At 29.3% G+C, this 10,703-nt stretch overlaps 1 long non-coding RNA gene across 1 annotated transcript; it reads right to left on the bottom strand.

Moving 5' to 3' along the window:
* Positions 1–1,694: 1,694 nt before the first annotated feature.
* On the bottom strand, positions 1,695–7,566 carry LOC134726855 (uncharacterized). The gene is made up of 3 exons (XR_010108658.1): positions 7,471–7,566; positions 6,646–6,771; positions 1,695–1,815 (listed from the first exon to the last, which is right to left on the bottom strand). It is a non-coding gene; the product is annotated as an uncharacterized LOC134726855 (long non-coding RNA).
* Between the last annotated feature and the right edge of the window lie 3,137 nt (positions 7,567–10,703).

Raw genomic sequence — 10,703 nt, 5'->3', positions numbered from 1 at the left:
GGATGTAGCATCATCGGAGTTTGATGAACCTACAAACAAAATAGAGATTACCACAATCTTTGGCGCAGAGATGTTAACCGTTCCGTTTAATACTTCGTAACACTACATTCTATATCACCTCTGCCATGTGTCATATTAAGAGCAGTATTGCGGAGCATGTATGGAACGAATATGAACTCTGCGCCGGAGATTGGATTCACAACACATTCCAAAGCAGCTGCAGTTCATGTATAAATATTGTAAGCAATGAACCATTTATTCAAACATTAGAATCATAAAACCTGAATTGTTAAGTAACCAACTTTAGGATAAAGGACATTCTCGTCGTGAAATTATATTGCTGTAATTCACTGCAATAGCGGGTGAAACAATATTCAAGATGAATTGGAAGCGAAAATACCCTTGTGAAATCTACAGTATTTTTATATGAAGGATTTTTTGTTACAAAGTATGCGTAAATAACGGGAATTCTTTACAATGTTGTTGTTAAATTATATTTTGCATTTTTCAAAGAATACAATGTATTCAATTTGAATAAAGGGGTTTGTTTGTAACATATATGCTTCATATTTAAATTTGGAAGGACAAGTTAAATTCATGACGGTCCTCTTATCGTAATATCGGTCTCCTTTCGAAATATGTAACAAGTAATTTCAAAAGATGAATCCTTCAACAGATATACCTTTATTCTTGTAATTTTTCATTAATAAATACTGTTTAAACTAAGAAGATTATGATATCTTCAATCAAACAGCTACACAAAGCCACTGCACTACAGACTCCCGACTTAGGACAAGTAGGTGTGTAAAGGGGTAAATTATGGTTGTGAGCACTGTCAATTAACCCTAGCACTTACAGTGACAGTTTTGTAACAGCACAATACTAGACAGAAGTGGATAAAACGAGTTTAAACATTATTGACCTATGATATCGGTGATAAGTACAAACAAATTGAAATATCGGTGATAAGTACAAACAAATTGAAATGTAGTTAAAAGTACAATTTCAACACTAGAAAGTAATGTTTTCCCCAATACTTTATAGTTAGTCAGTACAAGTGTAAAGCTCCTTTAAAATATATTATATAATCCTTTGCATGCCTAAACTAATGAAATATGTTTTATTTGTATGAGTCCTTGTGTTAATATAAATTATTTTTCCATTATTTTTAATTTGAATTCATTGTTGGTACTTTGTCACCGTCTTACCTATATCATTAGCGCTCCGCTTATGCCGATTCTGTAATTCTTCTGCAATTAAAAAAATAAAATTGTTTGGATATAGTAAAAATGGACAGTAAAAATGTTAGGATAAATGAGGAAAATTCTTTTGATTTAATTGATAATGGAATCAATTAAACAGTTATGAGCAGCAAACATCTGAAAATTGACATGCAACACGAACCATCAATACTATTTTTTATTTTCATTTTTTTTTAAATTCCCAGAAAGTGTGAAAAAGGGGGGGGGGGTAATTTTCCCTTGCAAGAATACATTATTAGTATTATTTTTGTCAATTCGTATACATTGACATTATGTTATCAATTGATAAACTTGCAATATTGATGTTAGTGGATCATGTTTCTATGATACACCAAGAATGGTCGTAGTACAATGGATGGTTACAGTAGAAACGACGATACAATGTTTATTTACTGTTACATATTGAAATAGAAGGGAATTATTTGCTTAACTATGAAAACAGACAATAATTCTCTGCAATCCTTAATCGTGCAGCTGTTGTCTCCAGCGCATTTTGTACATGGAAGTTTTGACTGCTCCACCAAACAGCCCTTAGTTATATTCTTATGCATGGCTGTATATTAAGAATTTGTATTAAATTATTAATTGATTGATATATATGACTCATGTAATGAAATATCTTTAACGACACGAGATGTTTGCATAACGTTTATCAATAATTTCTTTTTATTTCAAATATTTTTAACTTAAACATGAATAATTAGAAGCAAAATATAACAGCCCAAACGTCGATCAACAACATTTTTTCATGGTAGATGCGGACCATCTGAATCAAGAGGGACTATAAAAAAAATCAGACTTAAAAACACTTCGTAAATTGTATGCTTTCGAAGCACTTTTGGGGAAACATTTTAAAGATAGAAGATAAAAACAAATAATCAAATACCTCAAAGATGAAATTAACCTTAGATACTTCAACCAAAAGTTTCTAAATATTTTATTATATATTAAACGTATTTTTCAAATATTGTCAGTTAAGGATCACTGACTATTGAACAATAAATGGAAGTTTTCAACGACCTAGACTAGTCATATATTTCACCTTTGAAATAAGTAGATCGTATATAAGTATTGATAAAAAAAAGATGTCAAACGAAATAATGTATTCCTTATTAAATTTTGGTTATGTTCTATATGTTGTGGTGTTTCGTGAATTCGGGATTTTTTCCTAGTTCGGAACAGTCGATTCTTAGTGAATTGTGTGGACTTTTGTTATTCATGTTTTGCTTATAAAATATGATAGTAGTATAAAGGTAGTTGTCTTAATGCAGAGATAGGTCTGGTTACGTTCAATTTAATTGATTAAATTGCAATTACTTTGAACTGTAGTGTACAGTTAAATTAAATAACTGATTGCATAATTTCTCAAAGTAACGGATTAAGGAGGTTCGCTACCTTGTTTAAAAATAACAAGCTTTTTTAAAGACTGTTATAAAATGATAGTATATAAATAAAGAAAATAAAACAGCAGAAAAACTGGTGTGCTTGTTTTCGGGATATAAGCCATTGAAATTTTGGCGGGAAGAAATCTTTATAGATTGTTCTTACATTTAACATTGGCACCTTTTTTGTTTAAAAAAATTATGAAAAAATTACAAGGATTTATAAGATTTTGAAATACGGTCTTTTCAATTATATGTGATAAAATTGTAAAAAGAAAAGTAGTGGTTAATGGGCATTTTTTTTTTATTAATGTTCATACATGGATAAAAACAGAGGATTCCGGAAATCTGGCAAAAATCAAAAAATGGAGGAGCAAACATTCTTAAATTGATGGTTAAACTACAAGTACTCATGATAACATCTGATTACAAAGAATGTCAAAAATTACCCATTTAAATGATGAAAAAAAGAAGGATTAATATTTGTAATATAACTGTAAATTTTTTGTTAGAAGGGATTTTATTTGATAGTTTATAAAATAATAACTTCTTTGATTTAATGAACCACGAACATTTAAAACATACACTATAAACATGCACAGTATGTCACTGATTATGACCCGTTAATACTTTGCAATCATTAATATAGGAATTAGTTAGACTTTGGTTGAATACAGGTTTGTAAAGAAGTTTCTTTTTTGTCTGAAATCTCTGAAATCTTCTAGACTATATGTATTTCAGGATGCAGTCTCGAGAAGTTAAAACATAGATGAAAGAGTTAAATCAGTTAAAACTATATTTAAAATTATAATGGAATTGTTTTAAAAAAATTCTAAACAAAATGTATGTTTTAACACATGTTCAATTTTACATGTCCATATTTTTTTTTTATTTCAAACAACAGTTTTCACACTTTTGTTTGTGCTAGCTAGATGAATTTTCACACTGCTAATTTTTTGTCATATTTATTGCCTTACAAAATTGGAATTACACCGCCGTTAAAATGTTCTTCTACCTATCAATGCAAATATGACAATAATCCCAATATTAACAAAGGATTTTAATTCAGGAGTAACAGAATATAACTTGAATATTACATTTATTATTGAATATACATGCTTAAATCAAATGTATGTACAATACCTTTTAGTTAGGCTAATGTTGGCTTTCAATACTGTTATTTGTTTTTTACTAAAGTATTAAATAAATCAACTAATATGCTTACAGTATACGAAACTGTTTTAACAAGTTCAGTATTTATTTTTCATTAAATATTGTCACCAATTTTGAATTATTTGGTGAGAGAACATCATCTTTATAGTGGAAATTAAAGTTAAAGGATATTGCAAACTTCCTATCTTTCTTCCTTAGAAGTACCTGTATGAAGTCAGGCTCATTATAATGAGGGAACAGGTCGGCAAGAAGAAGGGCACACTTGGTTCTCATTGGAGTACAAGCAGTCTGTTCAAAAACACGTCCTCCAAAAGTAACAAATATGTTGTCAATCAAGACTTCAAGAATCTTGATAATGTCAGTTTCGGCGATTTTTTTGTTTGAAACAAAGTGATTCTTTACAAAGTAGGATGTATCCCTCCCTAAAACAAGATACTTGTTTCTACGTTGGCGATTCTTATTTATGAAATAAGACAAGACCAACACTTTCAATTTGGCTTTAGTTTGGATTTGGTTATACTTTTTGAACCTGTTGGATTATAGCTCTTCATCTTTTATATAAGCTTGGGATTTCAAATATTTTGGCCACGAGCATCACTGAAGAGACATGTATTGTCGAAATGCGCATCTGGTGCAAGAAAATTGGTACCGTTAATTTTATTTGGACAAATGATGGAATGGGGAATATTTGTGTAAAGTTTAGAAAAGTTAAATGTTTTAATACTGTGGATTCACATATTTTCGTGGGTACTTTTTGGAATTTTTTAGTATCACATCTGATTCACGCCACCTTTAAAATGGGCAGTTTCGTAATAAATTTGGAGCCAGTCTTTGGTTGCTGGTATAATAGCTGTTGATAATATAGAGCACTGGGAAGACCCAGCAATATACCATTGTCTATGCGTCAATAATATATTTTGAAGAAATGTTTTATTACCAGATGGGTTTTTTTTGGCAAAGAAAGATAGGCTTAACCATTAACAAAAAAATATCGGAAGTTTGCTCGAGAATATTACCATCCAAGAAGCCAGTACTTCGATAATTTGCTGTTCCAAAATATTTGAAATTATTTGAAATAATTCGTTATCTCTCTCTAGCAAAATTCTTATTGTTTTTGCTTTTCTCGTTGCCCGAATTTGTTTCGTAGCACTTCATTATTAAATAAAAGTTTTGACTGGAAAATCACTGAAAAGACATTTATCGAAAAAACATTATTAAATCTAAAACGCAATACAAATATTGAAGAACAAATTAAACATAAAAGGACATTTAAAAAAAGGAGACAGTAGTCAACTGATGTTCTATGAAATATAATCTGAGGTAATAGCAAATGATTCATATGTATTGTAAGAGGTTTAGTTAGCTATAAAACCAGATTAAAACCACCGTTTTCTACATAAGAAAATTCCTGTACCAAGTCAGAAATATGACAGTTGTTGTCCATTCGTTTGATCTTTTGATTTTGCCATTTGATTAGGGACGTTCCGTTTTGAATTTTCCTCGGAGGTTATTGTAATTTTCTTTTTATATTCAAAATACTCTAAGTTGTAAAATCTACTTAACCCTTTGAGTTGAAATAATTTAAGGAAGTTGATCCTTACTGTCTGCACGGCGAGCACTCAGTTATCGTAAGAATAGGCATAATGTTTTTGATCAGATATATCATACCTTTATTTATTTTTCTATATTTCGAGGTTGCTGTTTGAATCTCTGGTTGGTTGTTTTCATAATCGAAATCTTAAATGAATATTTTAGTAGTCATTAATGTTAAGAGAGAAAAAAAACCTTCATCTTCATCTTTTTTTCAGTTTTCAGTAGATACATCTAACTCACTTGTTAATCTTTAATAAAGCACGTTTATATTTAATTTTATTCCTGACTTGGTACAGGCATTCGCAAATGTAGAAAATGGTAGATTGAACCTGGTTTTATAGCACTAAACCTCTCACTTGTATGACAGTCGCATCAACTCCACTATATCTATGACGATGCGTGAACAAAACAGACATAAAAGGTAAAATTGTCAAAATATGGATAAAGCCATCAATATCGTGTTACAAGCTCAAATCAAAACAAAACAAACAAAAAAAATATAAAATTAAATAACTACATGCATTACTACTTATATGTTTTTAAAATCAAAACAAATGACTGCTTGTCGAGGTTCGTGTATTTGATGTGGGAATGTTCACACGGGAAGATATATCAACTAATTTTGTCTTTAAAAGTGTTTTCAATATTATGATAGAACAATAACATTATAACATATAATAGAACAATAACATTATGACATATAATAGAACAATAACATATATGGTGGGGTGTTATAAGTACAAAACTACGTCATATGTACCACTAAAACACAAAACGTAGCACGTACAAAGCACACCAGCAAAAATGATAGATATTACAAACAACACATTTATATAAAATAATTTTGTAGTTCAAAGTATTTTCAAAGTCATAATAGAACATTAAGATAATGGCCTTTTACTAGAACAAAAAACGTAATGAGGGGATGTTTAAAATTACCCAGTATCATAATTAAACGAACATTTGATTGAATACTTATCAGACCAAGCAAAATAGAGTCCTTTGAAATCGTGATGTTTTATTTCGTTTTTCAGTGTCTGTTCTTCCATTGATTTCCCCTTAAAGTTGATTTGTTTCCCTCGGTTCTGATTTGAAACCCGGATTTATTTTTCTTACAATTAATTGATGACTTTTGATCAGTGGTATACTACTGTTGCCTTCATTTATGCATGTCATTTGTAAAGTATTGAATAAATTAAGTTGTATTTATTAACAATTATTAGTTAAATGCTTACCGGTTTGAATCACCATCTTTATTTTTTCCATGCACCCTTTTTCGTTGTAAAAGATTCTATGAATGCATAAAAACAACTCGTCGACGCCATTATATCCTTTGCAATGCCAATTTACTGTATTTGCGACTTCACATAAAAGATTTCAAGAGGTTAAAATATAAATATAAGACTTTAAACTATTCATTTCCAACTTTTTGTCTAAGATTGCAAATATTTTCAATTCTTTCATTGAGTTAATTCATAACTAGGAATTTAGATTTATAGAACACATATTTAATTGTTTTATTGTCAAACCATCTATAAACAACACAAAACCAAATCAGTAATCTAGGAATTATTTTTTTAAGCTGAGTTTTGGTTACAAAACAAAAATGGTAGTAAAATATAAATTTATAGAATTGTAGTAGATATATATTTCAGGACAAACTTGTAGAAAATAATCATAAAAATTGGTTCAAAGTTCGCAAAATTGTTGTGATATACATACAAAAAAAATCTTTCATAAACTGAACAACTATGTTATGACTTTCCTTGTTTAAACTGTGACTTCCTTGTAAGGTAATCACCCTTTACGTGTTTTCTGAATATGATGTGTCCCTGAACACTATCAATTTTTCAAGATTTCGATATTTTCGATTTTCTTAAAATAGTTGAGCTTTACATTTTACTTATCTTTCGTTTTCTTGAATTGCTGTAGAGAGATCTTAGTTTTTTTGGTTAAATCTGTGTGAATTATTTTTCGGTTTTAAAGGTGCTAGGATTATTTAAATTTAATAGCAGTCCTTCACGTTTTAAACATTTTATTTGGAAAGGCCAATAACTTACCTTTTCCATAAATTCCAGTTAAGACGTGGAAAACAACAACACAAGAAAGAATGTCCATATTCCTGATCATGAGGATAACCCTGAGAAATAAATAAGTGTGATGGTGCATAGATCATATTTTTGAAATACACATTAAATTTGTACCTTGTGATTTCCGAAGTTTAAAAAAAACTTGAATAATAGGAGAGCGTAGGTAGTAAAATAGTTATATAGTACTTGGTTTAATGCGGAAGAAAACGATGATATAAGTAGTAATTCTATAAATAATAGTGAAACGTATGTCATCAACGGATAAATACCCTACTTAGAGTAATTATATTCTACTTCATAGAGCACTTGTAATTTTTTTCTAATTATGGCCACTTTTTCAAATAAAACTAAAATATATAGGTTGTCTTGTTTGTAATGTGTCGTTTGGTTTCTGTTTATTTAAATCTAAATTAATGAAAATAAATTGTTATCTATATTATTTATTCTTTTGTATATCTGTTAATGCTTGATAATCGTGATTCTGTTATAACTTTTTACGGCATTTTTAGATGTAATGATGAAATGAATAAGTTACTTTTCATTTTATTAAAAAAAATAGGGTGTTTACTATTTCATATTTTTAGTAACACGTTTCAACTCTAAAATATTCTTATAAATAGTGTAATTTACATCCGGTTAACTGATATGATGAAAAAAACTCTTAATTTAATAATTTATAGGCAAACATATTAAAATTAAAGAATTGTCTCCCACCCAATTCCTATTCATGTTTTGATTTGCTCTTCAAAGTTTGTCTTGGTGTTATGTGTCTTCAGATGTATTTGGGCTCTTGCAGTAAATTGTTTAAGAAACGTTAATTGTCAAAATGCTTGCATAAGATTAGAATGGTTTATGTTATTTAAATTAAACCTCATATGTATGTTATGTCCGTACTTGTACCTTAATTCTTACATTTCGACTTCCAATGGTCTTTTTCTGTAGATACACAAAAAAAGTATGCGAACCATTTATTTTTAAAAAGTAAAAGTGATAATCATTTCCATTAATAAGTTAAATAGGAGAAAACATGTTTACCGTTAATTGAAAAGCTTCTTTCACAATACCAATGTTATCTATCTTTTAATAATCTCACTTAACACGTTATGGGGTATTAGAAACAAACAATAACAAATACATATAGAATATGTCGAAATATTAAATAAAACTCACAATGGAGATGGATTTTTAAAATATTTCCGCATAGCTTTATGTGATCGTTAAAATAATGTCAAGTGGAAGCATATATTCCAATGTTTTTCAGCTATATTTCAAAACTGATTATCTAATTCAAGTCAAATAGGTTTTCGTCTAACAGCAAATGCGAATTCCGCATGAAAAAAAGCAAGCGTTCATACTTAATTTATAATGGAAGAGAAGAAATTGTAATGAAATAAAAACACACAAAAGAAACATTCAAAACAAAAATTAATATATAACAAATTTCTTGTATATGTATGATATTTCGATCCAAATAACCCGTTTGATACAAACCACAGTGACTTTTTTCCTCAAAAAGGTTGAGATATTTAAAAGACACGATGTAGTTTTGATATTGCTGACAATTCACCTTTTTCATTATCTCTCAAAACACACAATATCAGCCGTCGATACTAATTCATTGTTTTCAGTCAAATTTTATACGTTTCTTCAGGTTGAACTGTATAACTTTTGATGAAATGCATGTCTATATTAATGTTCCACATCTCTATCTGATACAATTATCTGTATAGACACGTTAGTTTTTCCTGGTTTGTCTATTGAAGATATCGATATCAACAATATCATTTCAATGTCAACATTTTGGAAAAAAAAGTTTCTCTATGTATTTAATTTTATAAGTTTACGTACCAGATTTAATATAAAGATAAGAAGATGCCGGACGATTTTCAATAAGACAACTAACCACCAGATACAAAACGAAAGTAAGTGTAAACAACAACTATCGTACAGTCTTCAACAAAGATTAACACTAATACCGATATGAAATGTCAAATATTTTAAATGGTAAAACTCACTCTGATTTATATATATAATCCGAACGAAAATCAAATAAGGTAGATTACAACCGCCTGACAACCATTGAATCAAAGAGCTCAATATTAAGTTCAGTCAAATTGAGAACATGTTGGTGCTAAACAGGTTTACGAGCGCTAATTATACATATAAGCCGGTTCCATGAAATCAACGACGGTGGTGTATTCTCAATTCATAAATGCTACTTGTAAAAATCAGTTGGAAAACAAGATTGATTGTTTAGATCGTTACAAAGAACAAGAACAAAAAGACAAAATCACAAGGTATCGATCTTATATAACTCGATTTGTATCAACTCACTCAGTTTTTATCTTATCTCAACGAATGAATAAATCCTATTTTCCTGGTTGAAATATGAATCAGTTCCCATCAAAAGAAATTTAGATTTTTCATATTTCTAAGTGTTCTTACGTGGTCTGTATTTTATTCATCTTTTTTACATGCCTAAACCTTGACTCATGAATATTAACTGATTTCGAGTATATCCCTATTCTTAACAGACTTTGCATTGAATCTTTAATACGAAAAAATACTTTTTCTATCGTAGATTTGGTAACGGTATCCTTATTTGTAAAATTAAAAAAAAAGTGATTTATTCTAAACTATTGGTAACTGCATTTTTTATTGTTCGCCTGTTTAAACAATGTATTTCATTAACCAATCATGGAGCCCAAAAAATTAAGATATGCAATCAAATGAATTACAACATATATTTAGTAGTTTTGAACATTTGATAAATAGCTGCTGTTTAAACCGTATCGGTCAACTTTGATGCTGAAGCCTATATCATACAGTAAAAGGCCTCAGGTTGATATTGATATCTTTGCATGATACGGCATGTTATTCGGATTTTGACATGTGCTATATATATATAAATAAAAGAAAACATATATTTGTCTTTTGAGTGTACAAATTTATGTATATACTGATGGTTTAGCCTTAAACTCCTGGTTTCCTTAGTTTTTGTTATGACAGTGACGTATGCACGATATCTCATTGTATTCAAGTATAATGGAAAAATATATTCTTGTTAGTAATTGATGTAAAACTGTCATTTTCTAAAGGTCTGACAACACGACAATTTTATTTAACAGATCACACCATGGTATATAACGTCTACTGTGGAGCATTATCGGCTGACTTTCGAAATTAAAAAAAGTATGCAAAAG

The sequence above is a fragment of the Mytilus trossulus genome, chromosome 7 (genome assembly GCF_036588685.1).
Source record: "Mytilus trossulus isolate FHL-02 chromosome 7, PNRI_Mtr1.1.1.hap1, whole genome shotgun sequence".
NCBI lineage: Eukaryota > Metazoa > Mollusca > Bivalvia > Mytilida > Mytilidae > Mytilus > Mytilus trossulus.
The sequence above is the reverse complement of the archived record's forward strand: the minus strand, read 5'-3'. Positions and strand labels throughout refer to the sequence as shown.